This window comes from Pelodiscus sinensis, chromosome 21 (assembly GCF_049634645.1).
Source record: "Pelodiscus sinensis isolate JC-2024 chromosome 21, ASM4963464v1, whole genome shotgun sequence".
In the NCBI taxonomy this organism is placed as follows: domain Eukaryota; kingdom Metazoa; phylum Chordata; order Testudines; family Trionychidae; genus Pelodiscus; species Pelodiscus sinensis.
In genome coordinates, this window is record NC_134731.1 from 1608597 (window position 1) to 1620112 (window position 11516).

Genomic DNA, 11516 nt, shown 5'->3' on the forward strand with positions numbered 1-11516 from the left:
TGCTGCCGAGAGCTGGAGGCGGGAGCAGGGCCCGTCTGGTGCTGCCGAGAGCTGGAGGCGGGAGCAGGGCCGGCCTGGTGCTGCCGAGAGCTGGAGGCGGGAGCAGGGCCCGTCTGGTGCTGCCGAGAGCTGGGGGCGGGAGCAGGGTCCGTCTGGTGCTGCCGAGAGCTGGAGGCGGGAGCAGGGCCGGCCTGGTGCTGCCGAGAGCTGGGGGCGGGAGCAGGGCCCGTCTGGTGCTGCCGAGAGCTGGGGGCGGGAGCAGGGCCGGCCTGGTGCTGCCGAGAGCTGGGGGGAGGGAGCAGGGCCGGCCTGGTGCTGCCGAGAGCTGGGGGCGGGAGCAGGGCCGGCCTGGTGCTGCCGAGAGCTGGGGGGCGGGAGCAGGGCCGGCCTGGTGCTGCCGAGAGCTGGGGGCGGGAGCAGGGCCCGTCTGGTGCTGCCGAGAGCTGGGGGGCGGGAGCAGGGCCGGCCTGGTGCTGCCGAGAGCTGGGGGGCAGGAGCAGGGCCCGTCTGGTGCTGCCGAGAGCTGGGGGGCGGGAGCAGGGCCCGTCGGTGCTGCCGAGAGCTGGGGGCGGGAGCAGAGCCCGTCTGGTGCTTCCGAGAGCTGGGGGGCGGGAGCAGGGCCCGTCTGGTGCTGCCGAGAGCTGGGGGGCGGGAGCAGGGCCCGTCTGGTGCTGCCGAGAGCTGGGGGCGGGAGCAGGGCCCGTCTGGTGCTGCCGAGAGCTGGGGGCGGGAGCAGGGCCCGTCTGGTGCTGCCGAGAGCTGGGTGCGGGAGCAGGGCCCGTCTGGTGCTGCCGAGAGCTGGGGGCGGGAGCAGGGCCCGTCTGGTGCTGCCGAGAGCTGGGGGCGGGAGCAGGGCCGGCCTGGTGCTGCCGAGAGCTGGGGGGCGGGAGCATGGCCGGCCTGGTGCTGCCGAGAGCTGGGGGCGGGAGCATGGCCGGCCTGGTGCTGCCGAGAGCTGGGGGCGGGAGCAGGGCCCGTCTGGTGCTGCCGAGAGCTGGGGGGCGGGAGCAGGGCCCGTCTGGTGCTGCCGAGAGCTGGGGGCGGGAGCAGGGCCCGTCTGGTGCTGCCGAGAGCTGGGGGCGGGAGCAGGGCCCGTCTGGTGCTGCCGAGAGCTGGGGGCGGGAGCAGGGCCCGTCTGGTGCTGCCGAGAGCTGGGGGGCGGGAGCAGGGCCCGTCTGGTGCTGCCGAGAGCTGGGGGGCGGGAGCAGGGCCCGTCTGGTGCTGCCGAGAGCTGGGGGCGGGAGCAGGGCCCGTCTGGTGCTGCCGAGAGCTGGGGGCGGGAGCAGGGCCCGTCTGGTGCTGCCGAGAGCTGGGGGGCGGGAGCAGGGCCCGTCTGGTGCTGCCGAGAGCTGGGGGCGGGAGCAGGGCCCGTCTGGTGCTGCCGAGAGCTGGGGGGCGGGAGCAGGGCCGGCCTGGTGCTGCCGAGAGCTGGGGGCGGGAGCAGGGCCCGTCTGGTGCTGCCGAGAGCTGGGGGGCGGGAGCAGGGCCCGTCTGGTGCTGCCGAGAGCTGGGGGCGGGAGCAGGGCCCGTCTGGTGCTGCCGAGAGCTGGGGGCGGGAGCAGGGCCCGTCTGGTGCTGCCGAGAGCTGGGGGCGGGAGCAGGGCCGGCCTGGTGCTGCCGAGAGCTGGGGGCGGGAGCAGGGCCGGCCTGGTGCTGCCGAGAGCTGGGGGCGGGAGCAGGGCCGGCCTGGTGCTGCCGAGAGCTGGGGGCGGGAGCAGGGCCGGCCTGGTGCTGCCGAGAGCTGGAGGCGGGAGCAGGGCCCGTCTGGTGCTGCCGAGAGCTGGGGGCGGGAGCAGGGCCGGCCTGGTGCTGCCGAGAGCTGGGGGCGGGAGCAGGGCCCGTCTGGTGCTGCCGAGAGCTGGGGGCGGGAGCAGGGCCCGTCTGGTGCTGCCGAGAGCTGGGGGCGGGAGCAGGGCCGGCCTGGTGCTGCCGAGAGCTGGGGGCGGGAGCAGGGCCGGCCTGGTGCTGCCGAGAGCTGGGGGCGGGAGCAGGGCCCGTCTGGTGCTGCCGAGAGCTGGGGGCGGGAGCAGGGCCGGCCTGGTGCTGCCGAGAGCTGGGGGCGGGAGCAGGGCCGGCCTGGTGCTGCCGAGAGCTGGGGGCGGGAGCAGGGCCCGTCTGGTGCTGCCGAGAGCTGGGGGCGGGAGCAGGGCCCGTCTGGTGCTGCCGAGAGCTGGGGGGCGGGAGCAGGGCCGGCCTGGTGCTGCCGAGAGCTGGGGGCGGGAGCAGGGCCCGTCTGGTGCTGCCGAGAGCTGGGGGCGGGAGTAGGGCCCGTCTGGTGCTGCCGAGAGCTGGGGGGGGAGCAGGGCCGGCCTGGTGCTGCCGAGAGCTGGGGGGGGAGCAGGGCCCGTCTGGTGCTGACGAGAGCTGGGGGGGGAGCAGGGCCGGCCTGGTGCTGCCGAGAGCTGGGGGGGGAGCAGGGCCGGCCTGGTGCTGCCGAGAGCTGGGGGCGGGAGCAGGGCCCGTCTGGTGCTGCCGAGAGCTGGGGGGGGAGCAGGGCCGGCCTGGTGCTGCCGAGAGCTGGGGGGGGAGCAGGGCCGGCCTGGTGCTGCCGAGAGCTGGGGGGGGAGCAGGGCCGGCCTGGTGCTGCCGAGAGCTGGGGGCGGGAGCAGGGCCCGTCTGGTGCTGCCGAGAGCTGGGGGCGGGAGCAGGGCCGGCCTGGTGCTGCCGAGAGCTGGGGGCGGGAGCAGGGCCCGTCTGGTGCTGCCGAGAGCTGGGGGGGGAGCAGGGCCGGCCTGGTGCTGCCGAGAGCTGGGGGCGGGAGCAGGGCCGGCCTGGTGCTGCCGAGAGCTGGGGGGGGAGCAGGGCCGGCCTGGTGCTGCCGAGAGCTGGGGGCGGGAGCAGGGCCCGTCTGGTGCTGCCGAGAGCTGGGGGCGGGAGCAGGGCCGGCCTGGTGCTGCCGAGAGCTGGGGGGGGAGCAGGGCCGGCCTGGTGCTGCCGAGAGCTGGGGGTGGGAGCAGGGCCCGTCTGGTGCTGCCGAGAGCTGGGGGCGGGAGCAGGGCCCGTCTGGTGCTGCCGAGAGCTGGGGGCGGGAGCAGGGCCGGCCTGGTGCTGCCGAGAGCTGGGGGTGGGAGCAGGGCCGGCCTGGTGCTGCCGAGAGCTGGGGGCGGGAGCAGGGCCCGTCTGGTGCTGCCGAGAGCTGGGGGCGGGAGCAGGGCCCGTCTGGTGCTGCCGAGAGCTGGGGGGGGAGCAGGGCCGGCCTGGTGCTGCCGAGAGCTGGGGGCGGGAGCAGGGCCGGCCTGGTGCTGCCGAGAGCTGGGGGGAGGGAGCAGGGCCGGCCTGGTGCTGCCGAGAGCTGGGGGGAGGGAGCAGGGCCGGCCTGGTGCTGCCGAGAGCTGGGGGCGGGAGCAGGGCCGGCCTGGTGCTGCCGAGAGCTGGGGGGCGGGAGCAGGGCCGGCCTGGTGCTGCCGAGAGCTGGGGGCGGGAGCAGGGCCCGTCTGGTGCTGCCGAGAGCTGGGGGGCGGGAGCAGGGCCGGCCTGGTGCTGCCGAGAGCTGGGGGGCAGGAGCAGGGCCCGTCTGGTGCTGCCGAGAGCTGGGGGGCGGGAGCAGGGCCCGTCGGTGCTGCCGAGAGCTGGGGGCGGGAGCAGAGCCCGTCTGGTGCTTCCGAGAGCTGGGGGGCGGGAGCAGGGCCCGTCTGGTGCTGCCGAGAGCTGGGGGGCGGGAGCAGGGCCCGTCTGGTGCTGCCGAGAGCTGGGGGCGGGAGCAGGGCCCGTCTGGTGCTGCCGAGAGCTGGGGGCGGGAGCAGGGCCCGTCTGGTGCTGCCGAGAGCTGGGGGCGGGAGCAGGGCCCGTCTGGTGCTGCCGAGAGCTGGGTGCGGGAGCAGGGCCCGTCTGGTGCTGCCGAGAGCTGGGGGCGGGAGCAGGGCCCGTCTGGTGCTGCCGAGAGCTGGGGGCGGGAACAGGGCCAGCCTGGTGCTGCCGAGAGCTGGGGGCGGGAGCAGGGCCGGCCTGGTGCTGCCGAGAGCTGGAGGCGGGAGCAGGGCCCGTCTGGTGCTGCCGAGAGCTGGAGGCGGGAGCAGGGCCGGCCTGGTGCTGCCGAGAGCTGGAGGCGGGAGCAGGGCCCGTCTGGTGCTGCCGAGAGCTGGGGGCGGGAGCAGGGTCCGTCTGGTGCTGCCGAGAGCTGGAGGCGGGAGCAGGGCCGGCCTGGTGCTGCCGAGAGCTGGGGGCGGGAGCAGGGCCCGTCTGGTGCTGCCGAGAGCTGGGGGCGGGAGCAGGGCCGGCCTGGTGCTGCCGAGAGCTGGGGGGAGGGAGCAGGGCCGGCCTGGTGCTGCCGAGAGCTGGGGGCGGGAGCAGGGCCGGCCTGGTGCTGCCGAGAGCTGGGGGGCGGGAGCAGGGCCGGCCTGGTGCTGCCGAGAGCTGGGGGCGGGAGCAGGGCCGGCCTGGTGCTGCCGAGAGCTGGGGGCGGGAGCAGGGCCCGTCTGGTGCTGCCGAGAGCTGGGGGGCGGGAGCAGGGCCGGCCTGGTGCTGCCGAGAGCTGGGGGGCAGGAGCAGGGCCCGTCTGGTGCTGCCGAGAGCTGGGGGGCGGGAGCAGGGCCCGTCGGTGCTGCCGAGAGCTGGGGGCGGGAGCAGAGCCCGTCTGGTGCTTCCGAGAGCTGGGGGGCGGGAGCAGGGCCCGTCTGGTGCTGCCGAGAGCTGGGGGGCGGGAGCAGGGCCCGTCTGGTGCTGCCGAGAGCTGGGGGCGGGAGCAGGGCCCGTCTGGTGCTGCCGAGAGCTGGGGGCGGGAGCAGGGCCCGTCTGGTGCTGCCGAGAGCTGGGGGCGGGAGCAGGGCCCGTCTGGTGCTGCCGAGAGCTGGGTGCGGGAGCAGGGCCCGTCTGGTGCTGCCGAGAGCTGGGGGCGGGAGCAGGGCCCGTCTGGTGCTGCCGAGAGCTGGGGGCGGGAGCAGGGCCGGCCTGGTGCTGCCGAGAGCTGGGGGGCGGGAGCATGGCCGGCCTGGTGCTGCCGAGAGCTGGGGGCGGGAGCAGGGCCCGTCTGGTGCTGCCGAGAGCTGGGGGGCGGGAGCAGGGCCCGTCTGGTGCTGCCGAGAGCTGGGGGCGGGAGCAGGGCCCGTCTGGTGCTGCCGAGAGCTGGGGGCGGGAGCAGGGCCCGTCTGGTGCTGCCGAGAGCTGGGGGCGGGAGCAGGGCCCGTCTGGTGCTGCCGAGAGCTGGGGGGCGGGAGCAGGGCCCGTCTGGTGCTGCCGAGAGCTGGGGGGCGGGAGCAGGGCCCGTCTGGTGCTGCCGAGAGCTGGGGGGCGGGAGCAGGGCCCGTCTGGTGCTGCCGAGAGCTGGGGGGCGGGAGCAGGGCCCGTCTGGTGCTGCCGAGAGCTGGGGGGCGGGAGCAGGGCCCGTCTGGTGCTGCCGAGAGCTGGGGGGCGGGAGCAGGGCCCGTCTGGTGCTGCCGAGAGCTGGGGGGCGGGAGCAGGGCCCGTCTGGTGCTGCCGAGAGCTGGGGGCGGGAGCAGGGCCCGTCTGGTGCTGCCGAGAGCTGGGGGGCGGGAGCAGGGCCGGCCTGGTGCTGCCGAGAGCTGGGGGCGGGAGCAGGGCCCGTCTGGTGCTGCCGAGAGCTGGGGGGCGGGAGCAGGGCCCGTCTGGTGCTGCCGAGAGCTGGGGGCGGGAGCAGGGCCCGTCTGGTGCTGCCGAGAGCTGGGGGCGGGAGCAGGGCCCGTCTGGTGCTGCCGAGAGCTGGGGGCGGGAGCAGGGCCGGCCTGGTGCTGCCGAGAGCTGGGGGCGGGAGCAGGGCCGGCCTGGTGCTGCCGAGAGCTGGGGGCGGGAGCAGGGCCGGCCTGGTGCTGCCGAGAGCTGGGGGCGGGAGCAGGGCCGGCCTGGTGCTGCCGAGAGCTGGAGGCGGGAGCAGGGCCCGTCTGGTGCTGCCGAGAGCTGGGGGCGGGAGCAGGGCCGGCCTGGTGCTGCCGAGAGCTGGGGGCGGGAGCAGGGCCCGTCTGGTGCTGCCGAGAGCTGGGGGCGGGAGCAGGGCCGGCCTGGTGCTGCCGAGAGCTGGGGGCGGGAGCAGGGCCGGCCTGGTGCTGCCGAGAGCTGGGGGCGGGAGCAGGGCCCGTCTGGTGCTGCCGAGAGCTGGGGGCGGGAGCAGGGCCGGCCTGGTGCTGCCGAGAGCTGGGGGCGGGAGCAGGGCCGGCCTGGTGCTGCCGAGAGCTGGGGGCGGGAGCAGGGCCCGTCTGGTGCTGCCGAGAGCTGGGGGCGGGAGCAGGGCCCGTCTGGTGCTGCCGAGAGCTGGGGGGCGGGAGCAGGGCCGGCCTGGTGCTGCCGAGAGCTGGGGGCGGGAGCAGGGCCCGTCTGGTGCTGCCGAGAGCTGGGGGCGGGAGTAGGGCCCGTCTGGTGCTGCCGAGAGCTGGGGGGGGAGCAGGGCCGGCCTGGTGCTGCCGAGAGCTGGGGGGGGAGCAGGGCCCGTCTGGTGCTGCCGAGAGCTGGGGGGGGAGCAGGGCCGGCCTGGTGCTGCCGAGAGCTGGGGGGGGAGCAGGGCCGGCCTGGTGCTGCCGAGAGCTGGGGGCGGGAGCAGGGCCCGTCTGGTGCTGCCGAGAGCTGGGGGGGGAGCAGGGCCGGCCTGGTGCTGCCGAGAGCTGGGGGGGGAGCAGGGCCGGCCTGGTGCTGCCGAGAGCTGGGGGGGGAGCAGGGCCGGCCTGGTGCTGCCGAGAGCTGGGGGCGGGAGCAGGGCCCGTCTGGTGCTGCCGAGAGCTGGGGGCGGGAGCAGGGCCGGCCTGGTGCTGCCGAGAGCTGGGGGCGGGAGCAGGGCCCGTCTGGTGCTGCCGAGAGCTGGGGGGGGAGCAGGGCCGGCCTGGTGCTGCCGAGAGCTGGGGGCGGGAGCAGGGCCGGCCTGGTGCTGCCGAGAGCTGGGGGGGGAGCAGGGCCGGCCTGGTGCTGCCGAGAGCTGGGGGCGGGAGCAGGGCCCGTCTGGTGCTGCCGAGAGCTGGGGGCGGGAGCAGGGCCGGCCTGGTGCTGCCGAGAGCTGGGGGGGGAGCAGGGCCGGCCTGGTGCTGCCGAGAGCTGGGGGTGGGAGCAGGGCCCGTCTGGTGCTGCCGAGAGCTGGGGGCGGGAGCAGGGCCCGTCTGGTGCTGCTGAGAGCTGGGGGCGGGAGCAGGGCCGGCCTGGTGCTGCCGAGAGCTGGGGGGCGGGAGCAGGGCCGGCCTGGTGCTGCCGAGAGCTGGGGGGCGGGAGTAGGGCCCGTCTGGTGCTGCCGAGAGCTGGGGGGGGAGCAGGGCCGGCCTGGTGCTGCCGAGAGCTGGGGGGGGAGCAGGGCCCGTCTGGTGCTGCCGAGAGCTGGGGGGGGAGCAGGGCCGGCCTGGTGCTGCCGAGAGCTGGGGGGGGAGCAGGGCCGGCCTTGTGCTGCCGAGAGCTGGGGGCGGGAGCAGGGCCCGTCTGGTGCTGCCGAGAGCTGGGGGGGGAGCAGGGCCGGCCTGGTGCTGCCGAGAGCTGGGGGGGGAGCAGGGCCGGCCTGGTGCTGCCGAGAGCTGGGGGGGGAGCAGGGCCGGCCTGGTGCTGCCGAGAGCTGGGGGCGGGAGCAGGGCCCGTCTGGTGCTGCCGAGAGCTGGGGGCGGGAGCAGGGCCCGTCTGGTGCTGCCGAGAGCTGGGGGCGGGAGCAGGGCCCGTCTGGTGCTGCCGAGAGCTGGGGGCGGGAGCAGGGCCCGTCTGGTGCTGCCGAGAGCTGGGGGCGGGAGCAGGGCCGGCCTGGTGCTGCCGAGAGCTGGGGGCGGGAGCAGGGCCCGTCTGGTGCTGCCGAGAGCTGGGGGGGGAGCAGGGCCGGCCTGGTGCTGCCGAGAGCTGGGGGCGGGAGCAGGGCCGGCCTGGTGCTGCCGAGAGCTGGGGGGGGAGCAGGGCCGGCCTGGTGCTGCCGAGAGCTGGGGGCGGGAGCAGGGCCCGTCTGGTGCTGCCGAGAGCTGGGGGCGGGAGCAGGGCCGGCCTGGTGCTGCCGAGAGCTGGGGGTGGGAGCAGGGCCGGCCTGGTGCTGCCGAGAGCTGGGGGTGGGAGCAGGGCCCGTCTGGTGCTGCCGAGAGCTGGGGGCGGGAGCAGGGCCCGTCTGGTGCTGCCGAGAGCTGGGGGCGGGAGCAGGGCCGGCCTGGTGCTGCCGAGAGCTGGGGGTGGGAGCAGGGCCGGCCTGGTGCTGCCGAGAGCTGGGGGCGGGAGCAGGGCCCGTCTGGTGCTGCCGAGAGCTGGGGGCGGGAGCAGGGCCCGTCTGGTGCTGCCGAGAGCTGGGGGCGGGAGCAGGGCCCGTCTGGTGCTGCCGAGAGCTGGGGGGGGAGCAGGGCCGGCCTGGTGCTGCCGAGAGCTGGGGGCGGGAGCAGGGCCGGCCTGGTGCTGCCGAGAGCTGGGGGCGGGAGCAGGGCCGGCCTGGTGCTGCCGAGAGCTGGGGGCGGGAGCAGGGCCCGTCTGGTGCTGCCGAGAGCTGGGGGCGGGAGCAGGGCCGGCCTGGTGCTGCCGAGAGCTGGGGGCGGGAGCAGGGCCCGTCTGGCCCTTTGCTTTGTTTGCAAAGGCTGGAGGGCTCTGCTGCCAGTTCCAGATTAGCTCCCTTGCTGGAGTGAGCTGGGCTGGGCAGGGGAGCCCCTGGGGGGGCGGTCATGGCGTCCTGCCTGGCTGGAGGAACCGTGCTGAGCAGTGGCTGGAGCAGGCTGGGCTAATCCATTCTCCCTGTGGCCTCCCAGAACCCTCCCAACCCCTCCCCCAGCTGGGCTCCAGACGCTGGGGGCTGGGCTGCCTCCCCCTCGGCGCTGATGCTCACGGGCCCCCGGCTTGAGCTCTGCAGCGCGGGGGCCACGGCCGAGGAGAGCGAGGCAGGAACCCTTCAGTTCCTGACAAATGAACCGTCCCCTGCCTTGCCCCCCCCCCCCGACAGGCTGGGCTCTTGCAAGCCCACTGCCCCCACCAGCCTGGCGGGGCGATGGGCTCAGGGCTCTGCCGGGGCCTGGCCGCCTGCTGCACAGGGGCTCACCCCAGAGCCAGAGGCCTGTGCGCCCCAGCAGCCTGCCAGAGCTGCCAGCTGGACTCACCAGTCACCCAGAGCGCGGGGCCCGAGTCGTGTCCTGTGGGTGCCGTGGGCAGGAGCAGGCCCAGCAGGGGGCTGCAGGCCTGGCCCGCCGGCTCAGGACGGTCCGTGGGACAGCCGGGGGACAGTCTGCTCCCGTGCCTTCCCCTCGCTCCCGTGGCTGGGCTCAGTCGCCGTAGGGGGGGCCAAGGGCCGGGCCCGGGTCACTCAGCCACTTCGGCACGGTGCTGGGAGCCGGGGATCCCCAGATGGCTCACTGGCCACCAGACCGACCGGCAGCCCCCCAGCTCTGCCGGGACAGCCCCTCTCCGGCACACCCGCCCCGCAGAACCCTGACCCTCCGAGCTACCCACTGGGCCAAGCCAGACGCTGCCCAGGCCGGGGAGGGGGAGGTTGCCTGTCCGGCCCCCGTTCTTTGCATGCCCTCTGGGCTGGCATTTTCTGCCCCGCCCCCCCCCCCTGTCTGACAGGAGCCAGGTAGCGCCCAGGGCAGGGCTGGCGTTTACACTGCTGCCTTTGTCTGCAGAACAAAGACCCCCTCCCCCGCCGTCAGCCTCCCCTCCCCTCCCACCAGCTAATCACCCCAGAGGCACATGGCAACTCACTGAGATTAAAGGGAGCTGGCAACTTACAGCCCTGGGGGTGGCTGGGCCCAATAAAGAGCCATTTAGTGAGTGGGGAAGGCAGGGAGGGGGCGATGGCCAAGGAATTGGAGCTGTCGCCCTGGGGGAGAGCAGGCGGGAATTCACACCAAATTACGGCCCACCAGCCACCCCGGGGCACTGGCTGGGCGGCTCCAGCCCGGGGCTGGCAGTCTGGGGACGGGAGCTCGCGAGGTCCCGGGGTACGGGCAGGGTGGCACTTACTGAACCCACAGGCACTGGCTGCAGCATGACCCCCCAGCAGAGAGCCCAGCGCCAGGACCCGAGACCCCCATAGCAGGATGGGGAAGCTCAGCACCAGCCTCCGTGACCCGGGGAGGGGGAGCCTGGCACCCGAGTGGGCTGGGGAAGGGGGACATGGCCCACTGTGGTACCCGGCATGCCGGGCTGCAAGCAAGTGGGTGCTACCCAGGGGCAGATGAGAGCGCTGCGGGGCCCCGGGCAGCGAAATTTCGCAGGGCCCCCACTTTGACACGACACATGCGCGGGGCCTCGGGAAGCGCGGGGCCCAGGGCAGCCGCCCCACTCGGCCTGCCCTAAATCCGCCACTGGTGCTACCAAAGCCAGCTCCTCGAGAGACAAGGTGACTGGCTGCCAATCTTCACCAGCCTTAACCAGGCAGGGAGACCCAGCTACAGCAGGGTAGGCCTGTGCAAACCGGCTGCACCCTGGGGCCTCGGGCCCCTGCACAACAGCGCAGAGCACCCTCCCCACCCTGTGGAGGGGGACGAGCGCCGGGCCCGGGGGGCTGCAGGGCTGCACGGAGCACTGGGACCTCTTCCTGGGCCAGACAGAGCCCTGGCTAGGTGGGCCAGGCTGGCGCAGGTCTCGGATGAGGCAGGTGCCGGCGCAAAGGCCTGAGGCCCACCTGAGGGATGCGTCTCACCCTCCCTTGGCAGGAAGGTTAGAGCGCGAGGTCCCTGCTGGGGTCGTTGCCCAGGGCCCTTGGCAATGCTGCCAGCCCCAGCCCCCAGCCACGAGCCAGGCCTCTGAGGGAGGCCTTCCCGCCAGGAGTGGGGAGCTCTCTGTGCTCCCCTTGTTTGCTGAGGCTTGGGGTCAGGTTCAGGGCACTGGCTGGCACCCGCCAGCATTCCCTGCAAGCTGGGCGCCCGGGCAGCTGCTCAGGCGAGATCCTGGTGCCGCCCGGCTGACTCGCCAGCGTCGTGGTTCTGTTAGTGGGGCTCTGCCGTCACGCCCCGGCACATGGCAAAGGCAGGCGGCACGCGGGTGGAAAAAACCCGCCCATGGATGGAAAAAGGAGAGGGGTGATTGGCCGTGACTTCCTGGAAAAACCAGCAACCCCTACGGGCAAGATGCTCACTAAGCCCTGGACTCCAGAGTCTGGGTCTCTAACCCCCAACCCTTCAAGACTTGCCATCGCCAGCCAGTCCCCAGCTAGTGAAGCATTGGAATGGGTTACCTAGGGAAGTAGTGGAGTCTCCATCCCTAGAGGTGTTTAAGTCTCGGCTTGACAAAGCCCTGGCCGGGTTGATTTAGATGGGATTGGTCCTGCCTAGAGTGGAGGGCTGGACTTGACGACCTTCTGAGGTCTCTTCCAGTACTGATTCTATGATAAGGGGATGGTTGGATGAAATAACATGATCTTGGTAACTAATTGACCATTCATTTCCAGTTGGAAATAGGTCAATGGAGGGATGATAGGAGTTGCTATAGGGAACTTTCTGGGTGTCTGGCTGGTGAGTCTTGCCCACATGCTCAGGGTTTAGCTGATCGCCATATTTGGGGTCAGGAAGGAATTTTCCTCCAGGGTAGATTGGCAGAGGCCCTGGAGGTTTTTCGCCTTCCTCTGTAGCATTGGGCACAGATCACAGCTGAAGGACTCTCTGCATGTTGGGGCCTTCAAAGTATTGGAAGGCTTCAATATCTGA